Raw genomic sequence first — 25085 nt, forward strand, 5'->3', positions numbered from 1 at the left:
TCAGGACCTGCAAGGCTATTTCTGTGCACTACATGTCCAGCTTTGGCTTTGTTTTTCTTAATATGTTTACTGAAATTAGCCAAGTGAACAGCATTTTTAATACCAGTTCTAAGGAATAATCTATTTCATTGGGTTCCTACCTACTGTGCTGTGGCAGATGGTTTTCATGTCAGCAGAAATGCTGTTTCAAGCTGTGAAATATGTTTTTTTTTTAAAATAATAGACTAAAATAAAGTTATATGTGGAGTTTCAGGAAAGTCACAGAATCAGAGAATTATTAGGGCTGGAAGGAACCTCTGGAGATCATCTCGTCCAACCCCCCTGCCAAGGCAGGGTCACCCTAGAGCAGGTGACACAGGAACTCGCCGATGAGGTTTGCTTGCTCGCTCTAGAAAGTAACAGACAATTTTCCCTTGTAGTTTTTATGGGAGACTACTGAAAATGTTTTTAGATTTGATTTGCACTTTTCTCAGGGCTGTAGTTCATGTCAGGAGTACCCCAGGAACACTGTCGATCGGAACTGGTCAGGCAGCAGCAAGAGCAGGAGATGAGGGCAGGCGAGCACAGAGCTGAGTGTGGTGCTGAGGTGACGGGTGGCAGTGCTGTTCCCAACACAGCCCAGTCACACAGCACCCAGCCAGAGGAGAACACTGGGTCCAGGGACGGTGTCCAGGGCTTTCCATGGCCAAAGGAAGGCCAACCCAGCCCATGGTGACTGGCATATCTGAGGGGACTCCAGAAGACAAGTCAGCAAAATTGGGAGCAGCGAGATGTGGTGGTGAGCACAGGACCCAGGGACTCAGACAGGACCCAGGGACATGGCCCTGAGCTGAAATGCTGCTCCTGAGCTGAAATGCTACTCCTGAGCTGAGGCCATAGGCCCCCAAAACAGCTTAGGGCTGCATAGCTGCCTTGACCCCAAGTGTGGCTGCACCACATCAGAGCTGGCCTGGAGGACAGGCAGCCAAGCCCCTGAGGGTGACAGAAGAAAGCTGTGGGTCTTGTTGTTGCACTCTGAACCCTGAAAACATTTTCTTCATTAGATTTTTAATACTTCATTACACTCTTCTTCATTATTTACTTACTGTAATAGAATGAATGTTTCAAATATAATTTCTTGTAATTGAAAGAGTTTTTGAGATTTTTTTAAATAGTGAAAATTTGGGTTATTTATTTTAACTTTGGGATGATTTAAAGTACTATATACTAGAAATAATTTCTAATGTAACTGCTAGCAAGTTTCCATTTTTTCATCTGCTGCAACTGAAGTGAACTTTTCAGCCATATTCCCAGTGTATATACTTTAATTTCCTCCCTGTCTTATCCTCTCTCAGTGGTAATCAGCTATTCAAAAATTTAACTTCCATCTGTCATGACTAAATAGAATTGGGAGGGGGAAAAGTTAGAAACTAGAGAAAAATAATTGAGTTACCTATCTACATTTTCAAAGCATTTTAGAAGGACAATTCCACTGCCACTAGCCAGAGTTGTGTTTCTAACTCTCTGATGTATATCCAAATACTTCCCCCACCATATTAAAAAAATCCCATATCAAATTGCTGACCTTTTCTATTTGCTTTTGCTCATCCACATCATCTCTTGACTAGAGCTTGTCTTATGAGACTCAAAACTTTTATTTGTTGACTTTAAAGAACATGCCTTACAAATTGTGACAGCCAGCAAAAAAAAAAAAGAAAAAAAAGAAAAAAGCCAACTAATTTCAAATCAGCTTTTAGATTAAAATTCATGGAAAGCTATAAGCACATTCCTGCAGGGAAAAAAAGAAAGTAGATCAGGGCAGGTACACAACGGAGTGTGTTCAAATGTCAAACAAGACGAGGTACAACACTGATCTATTTATAAAAACAAGGAGAACTAGATGTTAGGTAGTAAGCTGTCTTGCAGAGGGATCTCCACTTAGAGCATTGGGCAATGATTAATGGGGTGAAATTTAACAAGTCAAAATATTAGATTCTGTAACTAGAGCAGTGAGAGTTTCTATACTAAAGCAATAATAGACAATTCAATATAGAATATTTTTAGTGCAGAGTAAAAGTGGTGGTGTTAAAAGAGTAGCATAATTTAGATATAATTTCAGTGACAAATGATTATGTACCTACTAGTTATCCTTCCTAGGTATTTTTCACTTGAATTCTTCAAGATGTGTTGGTTTTGCAGTGCAATATGCAATAGCAGGTAAAAGCTAAGTGCATTTGTATATTTAACTTTAAATACAGTTTGTATTTACAGGATATATTCACAACTTACTTTGGGATCTCAGATTTGATTGAACATTTTGTTCCAGTAATTTCCATGTAGCTTTCATAAAAAACAGACTCATTTCTTTAGCATAGCATCCACATGATTTTAGTGATATTTACATGATAGATTCATAGCAGCTCTATAAAAGTTTATTAATTGCATTCTGTATGTTAGTTTGAATGGATATGGACATACCAACTTAATTTACAGAAAGGAAAATGAATAGCTGAGTATAAGCCATCCATCAACAACTACACAGGAGTCACTGAGAGACAATAAAATCTATGAAAAGAAATCCTTAAGACATAAGCAATAACAGAAGAATGACATTTAAAAAGAACCTTTGCAGGAGGGATTTCTGCTTGTGAAAATTAAAATGTGTCTGAAGATTTTGAAAGTGCCTAACTAATTCACAGGCAGGAGTTGATAAATCCTGACATAATACAGACATAGATGAAGAGTACTGTTTCTAAATATTTTGTTTCTAGTTTAAACTGAAAACGACTTTTCTTAAGCAGCTTATGAAATCACTGAAGGAAAGAACAGAAAGAGTTTGGATTTAGTAGGATTTGCCAGGTAGACCAATTGATATGTCACACTGTAGACTGAAACCTTGTCTAAAAGTGGAGAATTGTAAGAATTTATTCTTTAAGGAGAAATCTAAAAATTAAGGGTAGTGCTCTGGAAGAATGCAGAAATGAGATAAAGGTGCCATTAGGCATGTTTCTGTGACGCTTACAAGTTAATCTTTCTGTGTCAATCTCTAAGGATGACAAAAAATAATGGCAAAATTATGTAAGTTTGAAAAGACCCTTAAAGATCATGGAGTCCAACTTCTAACCCAGGACTGCCAAGTCCACCATTAAACCATGTGTCCAAGCACCACATCTACACATCTCTTAAATACCTCCAGGGATGGTGACCCCATCACTTCCCTGGGAAGCCTGTTCCAGTGCTTTACAAGTCTTTCAGGGAGGAAATTTTTCTTAATGTAGGGTCTAAACCTCACCTGGTGGAACTTTGAGGCCATTTCTTCCTGTCCTATCCCTTGTTATTTGGGAGAAGAGACCGACCCCCATGTGGCTACAAGCTCCTTTCAATCAATTATAGAGAGCAGTAAGGTCTCCCCTGAGCCTCCTTTTCTCCAGGCCAAACACCCTCAGCTCCCTTAGTCACTCCTCATCAGACTTGTGCTCCAGACCCTTCCCAGCTCCCTTTCCCTTTTCTGGACACACTCCAGCCCCTCAGTGTCTTTCTTGCAGTGAGGGGCCCAGAACTGAACATAGGATTTGAGGTGTGGCCTCACCAGTGTTGAGTACAGGGGGACAGTCACTGCCCTATGGCATAGTCTTTCCTTTGTAGTGGTTCCTACTGAAGCATAAAAATATAAACATATTTTATGGTTTAGCAGCATGTAGGTGGTTTCTAGCTCTACAGACAAAAATACTTCTTAGTTAACCTTGTTTTTACTTATCAAATGAAATAATCTGTTGTCTGTGATCTTGTCTGCAATTAAAAAATAGACTGTTAAACTTGAGACTGTGTTGCTATATATCCTGCCACAGTTGCCTCAGTTGCTGGATTGTGCCACACTGACATAAGGATTTATTAATAATTCTTCTGGTTAAAACAGGCAAGTTAGAGAAAAAAAAATAAATGCTCTAGAAGAATAAATTTGACTTTATACCATCTGAAGAGATTACAGGAAACAAACTGTGGTTTGTTTTCATCCTGAATTTAAATTATTTTATGATAGTTTGACAATTCTAGTTTTCAACAGCACAAAATGTGCTAACAATTGTACAAGCTGCTTTTGTTCATATTTAATTTTAATGACTGATGAATAGATAATTGGGAGTTTGGTAATGTTACACAGATTTAAGTTTTTCCTTTTTGAATCAAGCACATTAAAAGAATATTCTGTTGAAATAACTTGCAGAGAAATAATTAACAGTGCTGACATTTAAGTTGTCATTTGCATTTTAGAGGTAGCAATTGAGGAGGTGTCATGGGAGTTCATGTGGCTCACTTGCATTAGAATGTATTCATATAGAATGCAACACTATATTGGTTATATTAAGATGGCATTTTCAGGTTATGCTTGGGTGATCAGGAGCTTTGCCTTAACTAATTTTATTTCTTTTATCTTCGGAATCACTGTTTAGTTTTCTAATGATCTGAATGTCATTATTTTCAGAATTAATATTAGGATATAATGGTAGAGCAATTAAAAAGCATTGCTCTGTTTCCTTCTATAGAAGTGCATTATGAGGCCTGAGATATTTGGCTTGCCTGGAAAAGTCAAGCCCCCACTTGGAGGCTTTTGGGTGGTATTTGGCTGAGAACTCAGGGGCAGGCATGTGGGATACTGGCTTTGTCATTCTCTTGCTTTTCTCTCAAAACAGAAAAGAGATTTTATCAACCTAACATCTAAACTTAACCTTCTGACCTTGAAAGCCATAATTCTAGTTAGAGTGCAAATAACAGTAGCACAATATTTGCTTGCTGTCTCTGCCTTGTGCAGATGCTTGCTCTGAGCATTTACATGCTCAAGGCTGAGTCCAGGCTGAGCAAATACTGCATCTGCTTGAGCATCCCATTCTGCTTAGCAGGGTGGACTGCATCCAAATATGTAACACCACCAGCACCAATGGAAACTTTTCTTCACCTTGCTGGTAAAAGCAAAAGCAAGCAAAGCTTTTCTAGAAAATTTGAACTAACTGAAATACTTTGCATTTTCTACAAGCAGAAAATGAGAATTGGAGTGCTCTCCCCTTCTTAATCAGAGTAATCTGACTACTTCCAAGGGTGGAGCCTTAATACTTGACTTTGCCTCACAACCTGAACACCACCATCTCATAAGACTACATCTCAACTTTACTGCAGACATCACTAATTATTATATTGTAATCACTGTGCTATTATCCAAAAGGTTAACTGGTCAGACAGATATAAGCCATGGTCAGTTTATTTTTTCTTTAGGGTAGCTGATCAAATTAATAGAGAAAAATGTGCAGGACCCATGGAGAAAGGCACAGACACTTGCATATGCATACATGCACAAACACAGATGTGCAGTCTGAATCTTACACTTGTTTTGGGTGTTTGATTGGCTAGGGCAAAAGATTCTTGGACAGGTATTCTTGCCCTATGCAATTTCCCAATACAGTAGGGGTGGCAAGAAAAATGCTACAGCTGACTCAGGCCTTTCCCCTTTCATGGCTTGAGGGCTGCTTGGCCAAGTTTCTGATTCACATTTCTGGGCTATAAAGCAGCTGCTCTTGCTGACCTCCCTGCCCCAACTAGGCTGAGCCAGCTTGGGTTGGGGGCTGTGTTTTTCCTCACTGATGCATTCAAACCTGCCTTCTTTCTGCTACTTGCTGGTTTCAGCCTGACCTCAATCAGGTCTTAAAGCAAAGCAATGAACATACTAACAGCAAAGTGTGTATCTGGGGAATGGTTTCCTCAGGCTGCTGGACATTGTCAAATGTTATGTTTTTCTCGTGAATAATTGGCCAGGGTTTGAGCCTGTTTTTGAAACAAGAAAACAGGAAACATCACTGTTGAATGTCATGAACTTCAACCTCTGACAAGTTACCTTTTTCATTGCTCTTTCTAGGAAACAGCAATTAAATCTGGATTTTGGTGTGTGTGTGCACTTTAGACACTGCTACCATTGCAGTAAAGTGGTAAACAAGAAAATAGGAAAGAAATCAGCCCTGGTTTTACTTGTGTCTCTGGCCTTTGAATAACGAGATTTATTTTCTCTTTGCTTCCTCCTGTCTGAAACACAAGACTTGAGAAGGAAGATTGTCCTGCAGCAGTCCTTACAGACATCCGTGTGGTGCTTGAGAAACACCAGGATTAAGTGAAGAGCTGAGAGAGGCTGAGGAAGGACTAGGTAGATGAAAGAAGACAAGGGAAGTATGGAGAATGTGAGGAAAGGGATTGGACAACAGCAGTTTGTAAAGTAAGAGGAATGAGATTCTGCCAGTAAGGACCCAAATCACCTTCGTGTATGTGGAGCTTTTGGGATGCTAGTTGCTAGTTATACATACACTGATGTTAGGCAAAGGAGCATTAGAAGGAGAAATCATATCCATTATATAACATTTTTGCTTTTTGGTGCAATTTTGTAATGTACCTGTGTTATTATTTGTTGAGTCCATTGTGGATACAAGCACACTTCCTTGCTGCTGGAGCAGGAGAGGATAACTGGTCATCTGAGACAGTGGTCTGAACAAATACTAAATGGAGAATCAATCTTCCTTTTAAACTTTTGCAACAATTATGAAGGAGAAAGTTGAATGGCATTTCCAGAACTTCATTAGCCACTCTCAAAATGTTGCATAAAACCAGACGTACTGTGGACAAAGGTCTGCAGAACAGATCTGGGTTCAGTAAGAACTCAATTGTTTTCTAAATAACTCACAACATGGTTATTACTCACAACCAAATTATTACTAGTTACTAATTGCTTATTACCAATTACTAAATAACATGCTTATTACCTTGTTAAATAACATGGTTATTTAGTAATGTTAGCGCCATAGTGATCTTTTCACAATCTTGAATATTCTTCCTCTGCCTTAAAACAATTCCAGTTCCATCTCTTTCAAACATTCCATATCCTCCACAGCTATCTTGTACATTCTTGTTTAGGAACATTTGAATAAAAAATTACCTTTGACTCGAAATCCTGTATTCTGCATCGTCTGCATCTCAGGAAATGCTCAATTTTTGTTCCCTTTCTGGTGCTGCTTACTTTTGAAATTCATCTGTTGAATAATTAAGTTATTATCTTATAGGGTGGTCTAATGATAAGCTATAAGCACAGGGATTTGTGTGAGTTCAGTGCCTGAAATGTCCTTGTTTAGTCTCCTATTCTAACTGGTTTTGTATTCCTGACTACTACCTGATTGCTGCAATCTGTGATTGAGTGAATATATTTTTCTTTATGAATAGCTTGTTGATGTCCTAGGATCCTCTGGGACAAAGGCAGCTGCATACATATAAGACTATATTAGTATTTTCCATCTTATCAGAGAAAGTTCACAGCTGGGGAGATATTAAAGCAATATTTTCAGCTCTCCACATTCCCAGTAGTTTAAATTGAAAACCCAAATATAAAACTGAGGACTAAAAATAGCCTCCCCCACTCAATTCACAGTATTACAAAGAACCTTCTACTTTACCTACTTTTCTCAAAGCCATAATGATCTTTAAAAGACAATTCTAATAATCTTTGTATCCAGTCTAGATTCTGCTGACTGAAACAGTGTCACTCTTCAGGAGGTTTTCTTCAACAGACAGATAGACCTCACTCATGATTTTTGGGTCTTTGTCTAAGATTTTTTTAGTTTCATTCCTCCAACCACAAAAATTCTTATTCCTGCAGAGTGTATAGAACAGTGAGATAGGGCCAACCTACACTTAGCAATTTTTCTGAAATGTTTCATGCTTCCTGCCAAAACCATTCATTTATGTCAATTTAACTATTCAGTAGGATAACAAATCACCTGAAGTATCTGAGGATGTTTGAAAGCAGTGGATTTGAGGCCTTCTTATATATGGTGACTGCAAAAAAAACTATGTAGGCCAAATTTGTGAACAAAGTTTATCGAAAGTATAGAAGAAGGGTGGTTCTTTGAACTCAGGAATTCTGGACTCAACTGCAAAATTTGTCATAGGCTTCATACGCTTTTCAGCAAACTATTTGGATTAATTTTCAGACATGGAAAATTAATATAATATTAATTATAGTCTCATTTGTTTAGCTATCCTTTGTCTTCAGCTGTGGCAGCAGTGACCATTTCCTGTTTATTGTGCATGGAATATATAGGAAACACTCCTGGCTTGGTTAGCAAGTCCTCCCAGCCAATAATTCTCTTGGCTTGGATTCAAAAACTCAGCGGCCATGACATTAATTATTCATATACATTCTTCATTCACAGATTGTTCTTCTTATTCACTTCAGCAAAAGTAGTTTAATGCAATTTCATCTTGCCTGACAGAGAAAGATAAATCTAAGCCCAACTAATGTTTCTGTTAATATGCTGTAATGAAAAGGTGTTTTGCATTCTCATCCTGTTTTCCAGTGTGGCTCAACACATTTCATTGATTGTTTTACAAAATGAATGTTAGAGTTACATTGAAATCAGAGGGGTTGCATTCAGATTTTCAGAATCAGCAGAATATTAGAAATTTTATATGGCCTTTAAGCACTACCATATGTGAAAAATAGGTTCTAATAGATTTATTTAAATAGCAGTTTATTTGTGTAGAAGCATTGAAAATGTCTTTGTTGCAGTTTTGCATCTTCATGCTAGAAAGCAGCCTGTTCTGACCATTTAAAATTAAGCCGCTTTGATGATTCTTGTTATAGAGCGTGAAGAAATTTTCCCACTGAGTTTTCTGCTGAAAAGAATTCCCACAGATCGAAGCATCAACTGACATGCTGATACAGACTTTTTTAAAGGTTCTTCTTGCATTTTTTCAAACCTTTGGGGAAAAAAAAAGCATGTGTTCTTTTGAGGTGTTGAATTCTCTATCATTGCTTAGAAAGTAACCATATTTATAACATTAGAGAGTGCTTTCTCAACAGATTCAAAACATTGCTGTCGTTTCCTTAAGTTTTGGGAAGTGAATGTTACTCTTTTTTTTTTTTTTTTTTAAGAGCACTTCCAAGCCACATGGCTAGTCATCTGTTACTGTGACATGGAGCCAAACCTGTGAATGTTTTTGCTTCTTTTTCCTGCATCTTTTCAGAGCCTAATAGGTTATTTTTCATAGTTACAAAACTTGACGTGTTGTTAGAAAAACAGTGGATTTGGAAATATCTTCTATCATTTTTAGTGTGCACTCAGGCATATAATTCTGCATCTTTCTCACTGTCTGGAAAGGCAGTTAGTATTCGTATGTGTTTGGTATGTCCATAGTTTGTGGAAGGCATAAAGTGCAAAATTGGTGGAACACAGAGTGAAGTGGCCTAAGATGAAATCTTTGAATCAAGAAGATTATTTTACTCAACTACATTTGAAAAATGCCCAAAGGAATCAGTGGACAATAGAGAATAGATTATTTCCATATTAAGCAGTTTCCTTTTACAATTTTCTTTTTGCTATCTTTCATTTTGCACATATAACTTCTGCACTATTAGCTTCAGTAAAGACAGATTTCCTCTTACTACTAAGGATTTTCTTTTTGTTTGTTTACCTCTTTTTGTTTGTTTTCCTCTGTTTGATGTTAAGGATTTTTCCCAGGCTTCATCCTTTGTCTCTCAATAACCCTTTCTAGCTATTTACACAAGGCCAAGCATAGATTTTAATAAGGTTTTATAGTTCTTTGGAGCCAATTGTGTGAACACTCTTAGTTTTAGCCAAGTAAGGTTCAATTGCATTATTTTTATTTCCTTCAATACCTTTTCTATTGAAATAGGTTCTGGGTGCTGAGCTGTGCTCCAGAGAGTTTTTAAGAAGTTACTATCTAGCAGTTGGTTCATAGTATGTCAGCAGTTCCACAGTAATTTCACCTGTTTTGTTATTGATGTACAACACATGGGAAGTAATTTAAGCTGGTTTAGCCCTCAATTAAGGAAGCTTCTGGTAAGAGACTAGTAATGCAGAAGGTTTATAATATAAGGGGATGAATCATAGAATCAGGATAGTTTGAGATGGGAGGGACCTTTAAAAGTCACCTAGTCCAAACTTCCATCCTGAAGGAACAGGTATATCTTAACCTAGATGAAGACAAAGATGAAGATGCAGATGAGGAACAGAAATAGGAAGAAAAAAAAGATTGCACTGATAAAAGGCATGCTGTATGTTCTGTGATTTTTTCACTGCCTTTTTAACCCAAGATAAAGGATATGTAGGAACTGAAGTGGAATACAAACTGTGTGCCATTTTTTCACTTATATTGTATTGATTTTATAATATATGTATTCCATAAAAACGTATTTGGTACATATGTGTGTTTAAGGTACCTATACCTTTAAACAAATAATTAGAATAAATATCTGGATGTTATTTGGGTATGCAAAATTAAAGTCTGGTTATAAATCATGCTGCTTTTCTATGATTTTAGGTCAAATGGAGTTAAACAAAGTCTCAAGACCTATAAAGATCTACATAGTTGTTGTGTACAGCTGAAATTTCTGACTTTCTGTCAGTGAACACAGGTAATAGTTTCTAGGCCAAATTTGTCTTTTCCTATATATATAACTAAAATGAGGTTGTTGAAACTTGTCTTCAAAGTCCTTTTTCTGTCCAGTGACTGTGAAGGAAAGTTACAGCACCTAGTTTACATAGAAAAGTGTATATTATGTGTCTAAAGCTAAGTGAACTGAATCTTAAACTCAGGAAACACTTTTCACATCAATGTGATACTTTCAACCATCTCGAGAAATTAGATAGCAGAGAATACACAGGGAGTTTGAACGTGTAGTCCTATTATTTCATGTGACATTTCTTTCTTTAAAAATGCTGCTGCTAATGAAATGATAAAAAGAAGCTTGTCAAAACAATGTCTCAGAAAGTGAAAGGTGTTATTTAATAGAATTTTGATTCCTTGACTTGCTGTTTTCTTTTTTAAAAGACTGTATTTTTTGAATACAGTTTGGAATGTGGGGGAACAGGAAGTGATATGTATTTAACACCTGTTTGAAAAACGTGACATTTTTCTAAGAGTAGTTATTCAAGTGTTGTTTATTTGGTTTACTGTAGAGGACTGCAACCTCTCAGAGAACCCCAAAGCCAGATGATTATTTACAGTGTATTTATACACGTTATTTTGAGATCTAAATGAGGTGTTTCTAAACAGCAGTTAATGAAGGAGAAGGTTTCTTCCCTTGGAAATTATTGGTTTTTTAGATGAGTTAAACATAACTAATTCTGATTAAGAAGATAGTACTGCACATAGAGTTGTGTGACCTTTTTTATATTCTTACATTCTATCATTTTCATACTCTTTTCTGATGCTTTAGGAATTGTTGCTATTTAGCTGTGAAGTGTTTGGCAAACTTGGCTTTGGTTGCTTTGGAGTGAATAAATCATACTCAGACATCACTGTTTCTAGAATACTGTTCTCAGTGATTTGGGAGAGGGAGAGGCATATTTTCTCTGTAAGTAAAAATAACTTTTAGCTTTTTTATTCATTATGCTTTGCTTTGGAAGCTGAAGGCTTTATTCTTATTTTATAATATTGGATGAAAGGAAATACGGAAACACACCCAGCTGAGAGTTCTACAGTTCATTATAATGTGTATGTCTTAACTTGTGAATTTTCAACAATAATTCTGCCAGTAGGATCACCAACTCTGTCTCTTTCTGTTCTATTATTGGCAGATCTTTTGCCAAGCTTGCAGTCATACCAATAATTAGTGGCTTAAATAATTCTGTCATAATCCTTAGGGTTTTTTTCAGGAACCCATATATTGCATGTGAGTATTTCTCTAACATCTTGAACAATCATTATCTTCTGCAATTCTATGGATTAGCTTTTAGTTCTGGCACAAAGTTAATGTGATTGTATGCTGCCTTCTCAGATTATTATTTCTCTGTAACTGCATATTAAAATCTATGGAGCTTTGTATTATTTTTTGAAGCACTGTACGTGTGAATTATGCAATGGTATGTGCCCCTAAATGATTTCATTCTCATCTGGATGGGTTTCTGTGCTCACTGAATATTTTCTTTTATGTTTCATACATGCTAGCAGGTATTTCAGCTACCTTACGCTGTCTACTATAGTACCAGACATCAATGTTTAGGCAGCCAAACCCTGCCTTTTTCTGCTTGACCTCAGCAAACAGAACCAACAGAGTTTTTTCTCTTTTGGAAATGTGAGAAAAAGATCATTTAGGCCTTCTGATCCATGGTTTAGTCAGATTTTCCAGCATGCAGAAGGCACCAGCCTTCCGTTCCATTTCCATCCAGAAACAGGGACTGTGCTTTAAAACCTCCCTTCTTGAGGCAAATGTGTTAAAAGGAGAAGAGAAAGCTATGTATCTTGCATACAGTAAGTTATGAATTCTCTTAGATATGCAATATTTTTAGAGATTTTTTCCCTGAAATTTATTACCTGGAAAGTGTGTGGATAATTTACATCAGTTTTGTTTTTTCTTTTTTTCTATCTCTTTTTCATCTTGTCCCCTTCATGCTCTTTATTTATATTGTAGTGGCTCCTAAGAATGTACACAGGAGGACCTCAAGCCTCATTTATCAGACATTATACAGAAATGTCTGTTCTAAAACTTAAATCAAGAAACAGAGAAAACAGAATCAGAAGGCATGGACTATATTCTTAGTTCAAAATTCAGAATTTTTTCACTTTGCTTAAATAGGACATACATCATAAGAGGTATGATACATTAAAAATGTATTCTTTTTTAGCAGACTGTTCAACCTGACCATTTTCATTTGGCAGTTACCATTAGATATCTTGTGCTTCCATAATAGTAAATTCTGTAAGCTTTGGATTTTCTTAAGGCTTTCTTAATGAGAAAAACAGGGCTTTTATAAGAGACCAGAATTTGTATTTCCTTTGATTTAACAGTCTGCTATCTTTCCTCACAATAATGTATTCTAATGTAATTCAAAATGACTGATACTCATAATTCTACAGAGGATTTTGGTTTCCAGAGCTACGTAGTGTTTCTGTAGAAACACTGTGCTTTTCTTTCAGTAATTTGCAATACTGTGTTTTCTGTAAGACCAAATTACTATTTTATTTTTGGAGAATGAGGCATTCAGTATGTTTTACTGTGTCTTAATTTATGAACACTGTCACTTTTGGATAAATTAGTTGATTTTTCATTGCTGTTTTGTCACAGAATCACAGAATTGTTTCATTTGGAAAGAATCTCCTTAGATCAAGTCCAATCGCACTGTTTGAGCAGACTGCACAAAAGCAAATGGAATTTCATGTTTTTTAATTTGTGCCCATTACCTCTTGTCTTCTCAGTGGGCACTAGTGTGAAAAGTCTGACTGCCTCTTCTTCATTCCCTCTTAACAGGTATTTATATTTATTTATTGATGAGATTTCCCTGAGGCATCTCTTCTACATGCTGAAGTCCCATCTTTCTCAGCGTCTCCTGTTATGAAACAAGCTCCAGTCCCTTAATCAACTTTGTGGCCCGGCTCTGGACTCACTCCAGTAAGTTCATATCTGTCTTGTACTGGGAAGCACTGGACTCAGTACTCCAGATCTGGCCTCACCAGCCCTGAGTGGACCTTCAACCTGCTGGCAGCACTTTTCCTACTGCAGCCCTAGAAGCTGCTGACTTTTTTCCCCCAATGCATTTTCTGCCTCACAGTCAGCACTATAGTCCATCATGACCCCCAAATCCTTGTCCGCCTGGCCAGCTGTTTGTCAGTCAGTCAGTAAGTCAGTCAGTCAGCCCCCAGCATGAACTGATCCACTGGTCTATTCCCCCCCAGGGGAAGACTTTGCTCTTCCCTCTTGTGAACTTCAGGAGGTCACTCTCATACAATGTCTCCAGTCTGTTCTGACAGCACATCAGTCTGGACTATCAGCCACTCCTCCCAGTTTTGTATTATTTTTGAACTCTTTGAAGGTGCACTCTGTCCCACCACCCAGGTCAGCAAAGGTCAGTAAAGAAGCATAGGCCCTTGTATTGACTTCTGGAGCACACCACTAATGACGCACATCCAACTGGATTTCTTGCAGCTGATCACAACCCTCTGGACCTGGCTGTTTAGCCACTTGTCAATCCACCTTTTTGGCTATTTGTCTAAATGTCTAACCTGTACTTTGTCAGGTTCTTGAAGAGGATGTTATGGGAGACAGTAAGTGTCAACAGCCATATGAAAGTTGAGCTAAGCAACATTCACTTCTCTTGCCTCATCCATCAAGTTAGGTGACTATCAGGTCGGCTAAACATGATTTCTCATTTGTAAATCCATGCTGGCTAGTCCCAGTCACTTTCTTGTCCTTCATGAGTTTGGAAATGTTTTTCAGGATTATTTGCTCCATCATCTTATTGGGGACTGAGGTGAACCTGACTGGCCTGTAGTTCCCTGAATCCTTCTCAGTGTTCTTCCTAAACATGTATCATTTGCTCCGTTACCACTCTCTTACTCTTCCATATCTCTGCCATAACCTTTCAGAGATAATCAAGGGTAGTGACATCAGCTGGTTCCTTCAGTACTTGTGGGAGCAGCACATCAGGCTCCATCTGCATGTCCAGTTTGTTTAATGACTCCCTCATCTGATTCTTTTCTGTAGATATGTCTTCCCTTGGCTCTCAGACTTTTCATCTGGTCTGGAATGCCTGGGATTCCTGAAGACTAGGCTTACCAGTAAAGACTGAGGCAGAGGCATTGAGAACTTCATCCTTTCTCATGTCATTTGTCATCTGTTCCCCTGCCCCATTCAACAGTGGGACCATGTTTTTCCTAGTTTTTCTGCTAATGTACTTGTAGAAGCCTTTCTTGTTGCCCGGCATATCCCTCACCAAATTCAACTCCAGGTTGGCCCTGGCATTCCTAACCCACCCCTGCTTCCATCCCTTGTACACTTCTTTTTATATCTGAGTTCACTCAACAGTGAACTGTAATGGCCTCCTGCCACCTTTGCTTGATTTCTAACTTGCTGGGGTGGATCTTTCTTCGGCCTGAAGGGAGTGATCCTTGAAAATCAACCTGCTGTGCTGGACTCCTCTTACTCTCCCATTGTCACACATTGTATTCAATGGCTGCCATATTTTTAGTAAATTCTGAAGCTTTTGATTCAGTTTATTGGCTCCTCTTTCTGATGAAGAAATTCTATTTGCAAAAAGACTGTTGTAATGATTAAAGGATTTTAGAAGTATTTAGAAATTATCACAGTTTACATAATGTTACTATTACTTTCCTGTCTTCATTGCCAGAAGTATTAATATGAAAATTCTCTTATACTGCTCCTTTATGTTACACTGCCAGTGTTCTAACTTTCCATATCATGTTGAAGGGTCCAGATGGAGAAAGCAATAGGAAACACAAGATGCAGAGCTGTATTTGAACTGTAACCTGTCTTTACCAGAGTGTGTATCTGTTTTATGTCTGATTTCTATGTCTTTCAGAAATCAGAAGGCCAAAGGTTGGGCTTTGGTACTAATGCTATGAGATATTTCTTGCATCATAACCTTGATGTTAGAAAACTTTGGAAAAAAAATTTTGGTAAACTCATCCCTCCAAAGTCTAGAGGATCTCCGTTAGGGTGTACTTTCTATCACTTTTATTGGAGCTTGATCAAGCTACTCTGTGTAGAAGAATTCAAAATCAGAGGGAAAAAGTAAAGAGAGATGGATTCTACAGACTGATAGGAAGAGGACATGCTCTGATGACAGGAAAGGAGTCTTGCATCCTGGTCCTCATTGCCTCAGACTTAAGGACTAAATGACTTCCAAAAACATTGTTGTCATTTAGGTTTACATGAGGTTTACATGAAGTTTACATGAGGTTTACATGAGGTTTACAGAGCCTGCAACGGAAATATAGCCATAAAAAGAAAAGGCAGTCTAATGGTACACTGTAATCTAAATAATTGAGGTAAACAAAGGCTGGAAAGAAAATGACAGTTAATTAGTATCATGGTTATCTGGTACCCACTGGTTTTAACTCCTGTTTTATCCAAAAAGGCTGTCTGAATTTCTTCATGTTACTCAGGGAAGGTGTACAAATGGTAGGTAAATGCGTTTGAATGTGTGGGGAATATTTTTTCATTACAAGTCATTAGTCTTTCTAGTCTATATTGCCACCCAGCTGTGATCAAAGAAAGTAGGATGTTACAGGGCTTGAATATTTTGCTTTTGCTTCTGCTCAAGAAACGTTACAGGGTATGCTTTTGTTGCAGCAGGAGAAAGTATGAACAGACTGCAACAGGAAGGATGAAAACAGGGCATTTGTAGCATTAATAGGCATGGTCTGAACTTGTAAAGAGAAAATTTCCTCAAAGGAACCAGGGCTGTGGCGATCCTTATCCTATGGGACATTGCCTTTAATACAACAGCTGTCTTGCTGCCTAAGATAGTGCCTCTTTTCTTCTCTTTCCTTTGAAACATCTTTGAAACTCAAGCATATAACTTTGGCATGCATTTACATTTTTGCTTCACTGAGACTAAAAGCATCAAAATCTGTGAGTGCCCTGTTTACTGCTTTGCAGTGGACCAAATTGTATATCACCACATGAGATTCTTCAGCACTGAAGGAGGACTGGATGGAAAAAATTAACAAATGCTTATGATGAAATGCATACTAATCACTATACAAGTAAGAGTATTGTAAAACTTGCATACAGTTTCCAATTTTATGAACATACAGACTTAGAGGGTATAGAGAAAAAAATCATCACTCCTATTTGATAAGTAAGATAAAGTATTTATAAGTTTACAAAATAGAGACAATTATGCATTACTTACAATTTTTCTCTCAGTTTTTTTTGTTTTGTTGAAGCTGCAAAGAAAAAAAAGTAATTTGCAGTAGATTTTACCACAGCTGCAGAGTAGAAGTTGTCTTGCAACACAGGTTTGTAAGATGTAGTACCTATATAAAGGCAGCCAAATTATAGAAGTGCATTTGCTGCCTTGCTAGCTGCATTATTTTGTCATATGTTAAACCAACAGTTTTCTATTAGAATTAACTTAAAAAATAATTATGTCCTTGTGACATCAAATTCCATTAATACAAACTCCAGTGTTAGTGGCTCATTTTTGCACATCTTCTTTCAGATCACGTGCCTTTGTTGATCAAGTGCTATTTTCTGTGGGTCTTTCATACACTTCAGGATTTATCCACACCTCCTATTAAGTTTGTTGCATGGCAAGCTGATTTCCTTTTCCAAATTAACTGTATATTGACTCTGAGATTAGGATCTATTGTGTTGTGATATGTCAGGATCTCCAGCACAGGGAAATGAGTCACACTGGTTCAGACTGTGTCCAGTGCAATATAAAGAGTAATTCATCATGAAGCTGTGAGGTTTGAAAGTGGATGCAAATGGTAACCATGAGCAGAGTTTTTCCAGATGAACACTGATTCTTTTTATTTACCTTTGTGATGATTTCACCTGAAAATTTAGTTAAATGTTGCAGGAAATAGGTGCAGGTAGATTTCTGGATCACACAATTATGAGTGCTCCTCAAGTTTAATTTCTAAACAACAGAATATAAGTTTATAATTGAAAAAGGATTGAAGCTAACTTTTCTGGCGATCTGCTTTTCAGTGTGGATATTAGGACATTGTGTCCTCAGCAGGCTGAATGCATCTGTTGCAAGGACTGCTCTGAAAACACAGTGAAAGTCAGAAAAGTGGGCAAAATAGAATAGTTACAGTTGTGTGAATTCAGAAACACAACATATAGGAGCCATGCTGAGTGTTTCATCGCACTTTCTAGACACGTAAATTGATAAAGTTCTTTGACTCGTACTTCTGCAAGTGCTGCACAGCAAGAGGCATTCCATTCCTTCAGTGCCATTGATAAATGGGTTGAATTATTAGGACTGAAGACAGAAAGAAACAGAAGGAACTTGGCATGATTATCAAATCAATCTGTAGCAAGTTTTAGGACAAATAACAGCGTGGTCTTTCAAATATGCCAGAGTAAACAGCTTGCATTAGAGGCACCAAGGAGAAAATGAAAGCTACATCCATACAGTGCCATTTGAGGTTTCTTTTCAGAATACTATTTTTCAGAATATTACTGCCCTTTGAACATTATGGCCATACCCACTGTTCAGGGATGAATTGTGAATGCACTAGAGGGAAGATTATATTGGATATGAAAAAAAAGTGAAAGATTACTCCTTCATTACTCCTGCAAAGAAGTAATGTCAGTGAAGTTCTGTTTCAACAGGGACTTTTAAGGATTCAAGGGTCTGTTTATCCCCTTAAGGAGATCACAGTATCCAAATACCAAGCTGGTTATGAAGAGGTGGGAGAGCATGGGCATCTGGTAATTAAAATCACAATATACGATGGAAGGAGTTTACAAATGTGTTGCTGGTTCTGTGTCTGCTTTGCTATAAGCCTTCCTGCCTGGAGAAGAGAAAGACGATTAACATTCTCCCTTTGCTCCAGGATGCACTGCCTTTTCCAGACTGGCATGTTTGTATTTTGGAGAAGAGAACATTTGTTTGTAATTACCTATAATGAGTAGCTTGCCTACCTGTCACCAAAATTACATGCACTGTCTCTGTTTTCCCTTCTGTAATAAATTTGGCATAAAATGTTTCCTATGATTAGTTTGCATTTCCTCCCATTTATTAGTCATATCCATTGTTTCTCGTTATTTTCTTTTCTTAAGAGCAGGTTCAGTTATTTGCTATGTGTTGCTGGAGTGCCTTAACGAGTTGAACTGAGGTGCTGCAGTGTTCCTGCAGTACAGCTAATGAGTAATAACAGTGTTGGTAGTAATAGAAAGACTGGTTTGTTTAATAAATCTAGAAGGGAGCTGGTTTGGCTGACTTAGAGCAGAGTGAATGCTGCCTGACATTTTCCAGGAGACATTAATCATAGTGTCTTCCTAGAAAAAGTAAGCAAAGTAAGAGAAAAAGAGTACTACAGACTCGTTAGTGCCCTTGGGGCAGGGAGAATATATACATCCTACTGTGAAATGATATGGGAGACTGGAGTGCACAGAGATGTTAAACGGCTATTAGATATCAGATGCTGTCACAACAATGAACTGTTATGGGCACCGCAATATCAAAAAGTCATTGTGAAGAATTCAGAAATAAAATAACAAACATCTTTGTGTTCTTAAAGATATACTTTTATTTGAAAAATATTGCAGAACTAACTCACTACTCTTGTTTGATTTGGTATTTTTTTTTGCAAAAGAATATATGGATCCAATCTTATAATAGTGGTTTTCTGTTGAAAGCTTTTCACTGAAGGAAGTTTAAGACATTTGAGAACTATTTGCTTAACCATATTAAGTGGGCCTCTGAGAAGCAGTGCAGAGATGGCTAAGTGAGCACTCAATGAAAGCCACTGATCTATTAATATAACTCTACAGAACTACTTTGCACATTAATTCAGAAGAAGCAAAGCAGAGCTGGACATAAACTACTGCATGTATTCTGCTAGGTGGACAAAAACCCATTCATTTGAGGAATCAGAGTTTGTTCCTATCTGCTGTAGATCTGTTTCCATCTGCAATAATCTGAATGGCTTAATACATAGGATGAAGCATAAAGTGTCAGCAAGACACATGGGGCACATGGAGGACAGAGAGGTGCGTGAGTAAGCCAGTGGCCTTCTACAATGGAGTGACTGTGTATCAGTGTACAGGCAAAGAGCAACTGGTGTAATCCACCTGGACTTCTGTTAAACCTTTGACATGGTCCCCCACAACAGCCTTCTGTCAAAATTAAAGAGATAGGGATTTGATGGATGGGCTTTTCAGCAGGTGGATTGGTTGGATGGTCGCATCCAGAGAGTAGTGGAGAATGGCTCACTGGATGGAGATTGGTAGTGAGGGGTGTCCCTCAGGGGTCTGTGTTGGGACCAGTGCAATTTAATGTCTTCATTGATGACACAGACAGTGGGATCGAGTGCACTCTCAGGACTTTTGCAGACACCAAAGCTGAGTGTTGCAGCTGACACACCTGAGAAACAGGATGCCATCCGGAGGGACCTGGACAATCTCGAAAAGTGTTCCCATGGGAATTTCATGAGAGGCCAAGTACAAGGTGCTTCATTTGGTTTGGGGCAAGCCCTAGTATCAACACAGTCTGGGGGATGAACAGATCAAAAGCAGCCCTGCAGAGAAGGACTTAGGGCTACTGATGGATGAAAAGCAGGACATGACCTGGCAACATGTGCTTGGATCCCAGAAAGCCAAGTGTATCCTGGGCTGTATCAGAAGCAGGCTGAGGAAAATGACTCTGCCCCTCCACTCCACTCTGGTGAGACTCCACCTGCAGTGCTGCCTCCACCTCTGGGGCCCTCAGCACTGGAAAGACAGGGACCTGTTAGGGCAGGTGCATAGGAGGGACATGAAGATGACCAGGGGGTGAAGCACCTCTCGTGTGAAGACAGGGTGAGAGAGCTTGGGGTTGTTCAGCCTGGAGAACAGAAGGCTCCAGGGAGAGCTCATTAAGGCCTTTCAGTACTTAAAAAGGGCTTATAAGAAAGATGGAGAGAAACTTTTTAATAGGACCTGTAGCAAGTGATAGGACAAGGGGTAATGTTTTTAAACGACAAGAGGTCAGGTCAGAGTAGGTAAAAGAGAGCAATTTTTTATGAGAGCTGTGAAACATTGGAACAGGTTGCTCAGATTGGAGCTGATGCCCCATTCCTGGAAACATTCCAGGTGAGATTGGACAGGGCTCTGATACACCAGAAATCTGGTGTAGTTGAAGATGTTGTGATCATTGTATGGTGGTTGGACTAGATGGCCTTTAAAGATCCTTTCCAACCAAAATATTTTTATAAGACAGGGGATGGGACATGATTGATTCTGAAGAACCTCAGATATAGTTTATAAGATATATCTTAAGTTATCAGGAGAAATGTTAGCAATGATCCCTCTGACAGTGAAATGCTGATAAAAGAGTTGGTATACACTCATTGCTAGGGTAATTTGGAACTGAAGTTCTCAAAGCATTCAGAAACATGTAAGAATCGCTCCAGAATGACAAGGAAAAATTAGAGTTATTGAATGGCAAATAGAAATATAAGGCATTTATTATTTTTTAATTCTATGCTGTAATATGTATGGATGAAGCCTAAGAAACAGTAATTCAGGAACTTAATATAGTTTTAAAACTCTTCAAGAGATGAAAACATATTGAAGACAACTAAATGTAAGCTTAGCAATGATTGATTCACTGGAAGTCACCAAAATGAAGTCTTGATCAAGTGCACCCTTAGTCAGTTGACAGAAAATGGCAGTGTTGATCTGCTGGAGGGCTGGAAGGCTCTGCAGAAGGATCTGGACAGGCTGAATTGATGGGCTGAGGCAACTTGTATGAGGTTCAACAAAGCCAAGTTCTGGTCCTAAACCTGAGTCACAACAACCCCAGGCAGTGCTACAGGCTTGGGTCATGATGGCTGAAAAACTGCCCAGTGGAAAAGGCCCTGGGGGTGCTGGTCAACAGTGGCTGAACATGATCCAGAGTGTGCCCAGGTGGCCAAGAAGGCCAATGGCATCCTGGCCTGGATCAGAAATAGTGTGGCCAGCAGGACCAGGGCAGGGATTGTCCCCCTGTACTCAGCACTGCTGAGGCCACACCTCAAATCCTGTGTTCAGTTCTGAGCCCCTCACTGCGAGAAGGACATTGAGGAGTGTGTCATGGAGTGTGTCCAGAGAAGGGAAAGGGAGCTGGGAAGAGTCTGGAGCACAAGTCCAATGAGGAGTGGGGGGTGTGTAACCTGGAGAAAAGGAAGCTCAGAAGGGACCTTAGCACTCTCTACAACTGCCTGAAAGGAGGTTGTGGAGAGGTTGGGGTCAGTCTCTTCTCCCAGGTGACAAACAACAGGATGAGAAGAAACGGCCTCAAGTTGTACAAGGGGACTTTTAGATTAAACATTAGGAAAAATGCCTTCACTGAAAGGCTTGTCAAGCACTGGAACAGGCTGCCCAGGGAAGTGGAATCACCATTGCTGGAGGTATGCAAGATGTGTAGATGGGGCGTTTAGGGACATGGTTTAGTGGTGAACTTACAGTGTTGGGTTAATGGGTGGACTCAATCTTTTCCAACCTAAATGGAGCTATAATGTAAATGAAGTAATTACATTATTGAAAGATGGTATTATCATGATGGGGTTTCTGCATTGATACTTTTGTCTAATGGACATCTATTTTATTATGGTACTGCACAAGTAATACGATTTCCACATGCAGTTTAGAAAGCAGAATATCTTGCAGCTGACCTTTAACCACTTGCATTGAGTCTGCTCTCCCTAGCGAAGTATTCCACTTTCAGCTTCAGTGAATTGGATGTTCTGAAAGCTCGATCTGTTCAGATGTTATTATGGAACACCAAATTTGTATGTTAAAATTGAGAGAAAGAGCAAATGACAGCAGAAGTAGAAATGCCACACTTGATGGACCGGATTCTCATTTTATTTCCATCAGTTATTGCAATGTAGTGGAATTACTTCTGCACAATTCTGCCATAAATAAGCAATCATGACATTATCATGGTTAGAGAGGAAGCACTATCAAGTAAATAGAAAAAGAGGAATTATTTAATTTGCTTCAATAATAGCCACTTATTTTCTGCATGATCTGAGGAAAGTGACTTAGTCTTTGTCATTCTATTTTCTCATTATTTAAGCAGGTCACACTAACACTTTGCTATCTTGTTGGATTGTTGGGAGGATTATTAAAATTTCTCAAGTGTTTTGATATCTCCAGGTAAAAAGAGTAAATAAATATAACTACTTAATCTTTCTAGTGGATTAAAAAAGAAGTTGCAATTGGTAGAAGTTTATTTATAATTTCAGTGTTTTGCGTTATGAGCCCTTTACATCAAGCTCTTGCTATATGAAACTTATGATTGAGTGTACATATTAGATCTTAATGTCTTAAAAGGGACTGGATTAGTGTGTTTCAAGAAAAGACTGATTAATTTTTGTTAATTGGATGGGAATAATGGGACAATTCTGCTAGCATATGGGGAATCCTGCATTATTGTAATTATAATTATGAATTCATTATGATAAAATATGCACTTGAAGGGTATGGAAAAAGCATCTGTAAGTCACGTCTTAATTTCTACTTTTCTGCCTTCTTGGTCTTTTTGTCTTCCACATATCAAAGAACCTAGGAAGTTACTCATATTTAGAATTGAGTACTGTATTTTTTTTTCTGTTTACAGCAATATAAGGGATATCTTCTCTATAAGTCTGCTTTCTCCCTAACACACTTTCAGTGATAGGGTTTGGGAGGGATAGGTTAAAGGGCTATTACAAAACCATGCAAATTACATTTATTAGTATCTAACCTAAATGAGCCTTCTTGCAGCTTAATCCTGTGACTTCTCATTCTGTCCATCACAGGAATGCAGAATGAGTTAATCTTTTCCACTTTTTGGCAATATTTCATGTAAGATCATAAAAACATGGTGTCTTTTCTTTCATTAAGTCTAAAAAATCCTGATTCTTTCAACTTCCCCTGGCAGGTCATATTTTCTTAGTCAAGTATTAACGTTTGCTACTGCTCTCTCTTTGACTGACTCTGCTCAACTGTCTCCTTTGGGGGCACTGCCTGGGATTCCAGTCTTCTTTTGAGACAAGTATACATCTCAGGATGGAAATAACAGGGCTGCCAGTAACATAAGAAAAATCGTGTCACCAACCAAATTCTACTTCCAGACCCCAAATTACATTGATTAACAAAGCCTGAATGAGAATATAATCATATAATGATATAATGAGAATATAAGACCCTAAATCATGCAAGATTAGCCTTTTTTGTATTCTTAGCAGTAGTTCTTAACAGCTGCTAAATCCTAGTAGTTCAGAAAAGTATGATTTGGGATTAAACCCCCTGTAGTTTTAATTGATCCTTTTGTTAGCTATATGGTTTTGTGCCTTGGCGTGCTACTTTCTCTTTAGCTCCAGGGATTAGAAACTTAATTTAGCTTCTCATAAAGCCTGGAATTACTACATTATTATTGTATTCAAAGAATCTAGAACTATTAGAAAAGCACTAAATATCACAAAAATGATGATTAAGTTTAGAAAATTGGTGACATTAGTAATTTACTTCAAGAATATTGATCTGACAGCCATTGCTGTCTTAAATAAATCCATTTGTATATAATTGTTGGTAATCTACAGAAGCATTTTAAACTCAGCTAAGCTTTCTCTCAGACTTTCAGACAGATGCGATTTGTTTGCCTTTTCTATTTTATTGACAATTTTTACCAACTTTCCCACCTTCTTCAGGCTGCTGAGGTTCAGGTTGAAATAGCCTATGTATACAATGCAGAAAACAAAAGATAAAACATGAAGAATGTTTATTTCTGTGTGCAGGTTTCTCTGCATATGCAGTTTCACATGTCAGAAATACGCTTATAACTTCTATAGGTCATTTTCCAACTGCTGGCATTCTGAAACAATGAATGATTGTTGAGATTGCTTTCTGTAGTATTTCCTCTTTACTATTAATCTATTTATGATTCTGAAAGACTTGTTCCAAAGTCTATTAAAATACATGGCAGACTTCCACAGGTTTTGGATCCATCCTAAAATAACTAACAACACCGACAAGGTATTTTCACTTGAAAGCAGAATGTTGGCATAGTGTTTTTGTTTCTCATATGGGTGGAGCTGTTGAATGAGAATTGTGGTTTGTCTGAGCCAGCTCAGTTTTAATAGAAAAATTAACTTTTATCTCCTCCAAGACTGGTACTTTTCCATTGCTCAGTACTGGTGAAAATCTGTCTTAATCTGCAATCTAGTAGTTGTCAGTACAATACTGAAAGTTTACTGTGTTTCTTCAAGACAGAACTTGTTCCACTGTCCTAAAGTTTATTTATATTATATTAAGGATCAGTTTCCATTCAGAAATGGAGATCCATGCATGCAATTTATAGAAAATGGTGCTAATTTGCTAACAGTATGACAATAATTTTGCATTTTGAATACCTTCTAGGCTCTAAAGCACAACTGTAGAACATCAGTATTTCTCATAATATATAGAGAAATCTCTACTCTACAGAGCCTTTACTCCTGTTGCAGAGTATTTGCCAAAGAGGCAATAATGATGACTTCAGAAATGTTTGTTTTCATTACATAGAATGGAAAAGCACTTTTGAAATCAGTGGAATGAGATGTCTATAGGCCATTTTGAAGATCCTTTAAAGTAC

At 38.0% G+C, this 25085-nt stretch overlaps 1 long non-coding RNA gene across 2 annotated transcripts in view; it reads left to right on the top strand.

Annotated features, from left to right (window-relative positions):
* The window catches only part of LOC146444992 (uncharacterized), a 43676-nt gene that overhangs the window by 857 nt on the left and 17734 nt on the right, over positions 1 to 25085 (top strand). The window contains exons 2-3 of one of the 2 annotated variants that reach the window (XR_014853195.1): positions 10348 to 10441; positions 12440 to 12615. This is a non-coding gene — a long non-coding RNA (uncharacterized LOC146444992). Of the gene's footprint in view, positions 1 to 10347; positions 10442 to 12439; positions 12616 to 25085 lie in introns of those variants that run through there. The other variant, XR_014853194.1, reaches the window with a different exon arrangement.

Source organism: Lichenostomus cassidix, chromosome 1, assembly GCF_008360975.1.
Source record: "Lichenostomus cassidix isolate B80296 chromosome 1, HeHo_3.0, whole genome shotgun sequence".
NCBI classification, from domain to species: Eukaryota; Metazoa; Chordata; class Aves; order Passeriformes; family Meliphagidae; genus Lichenostomus; species Lichenostomus cassidix.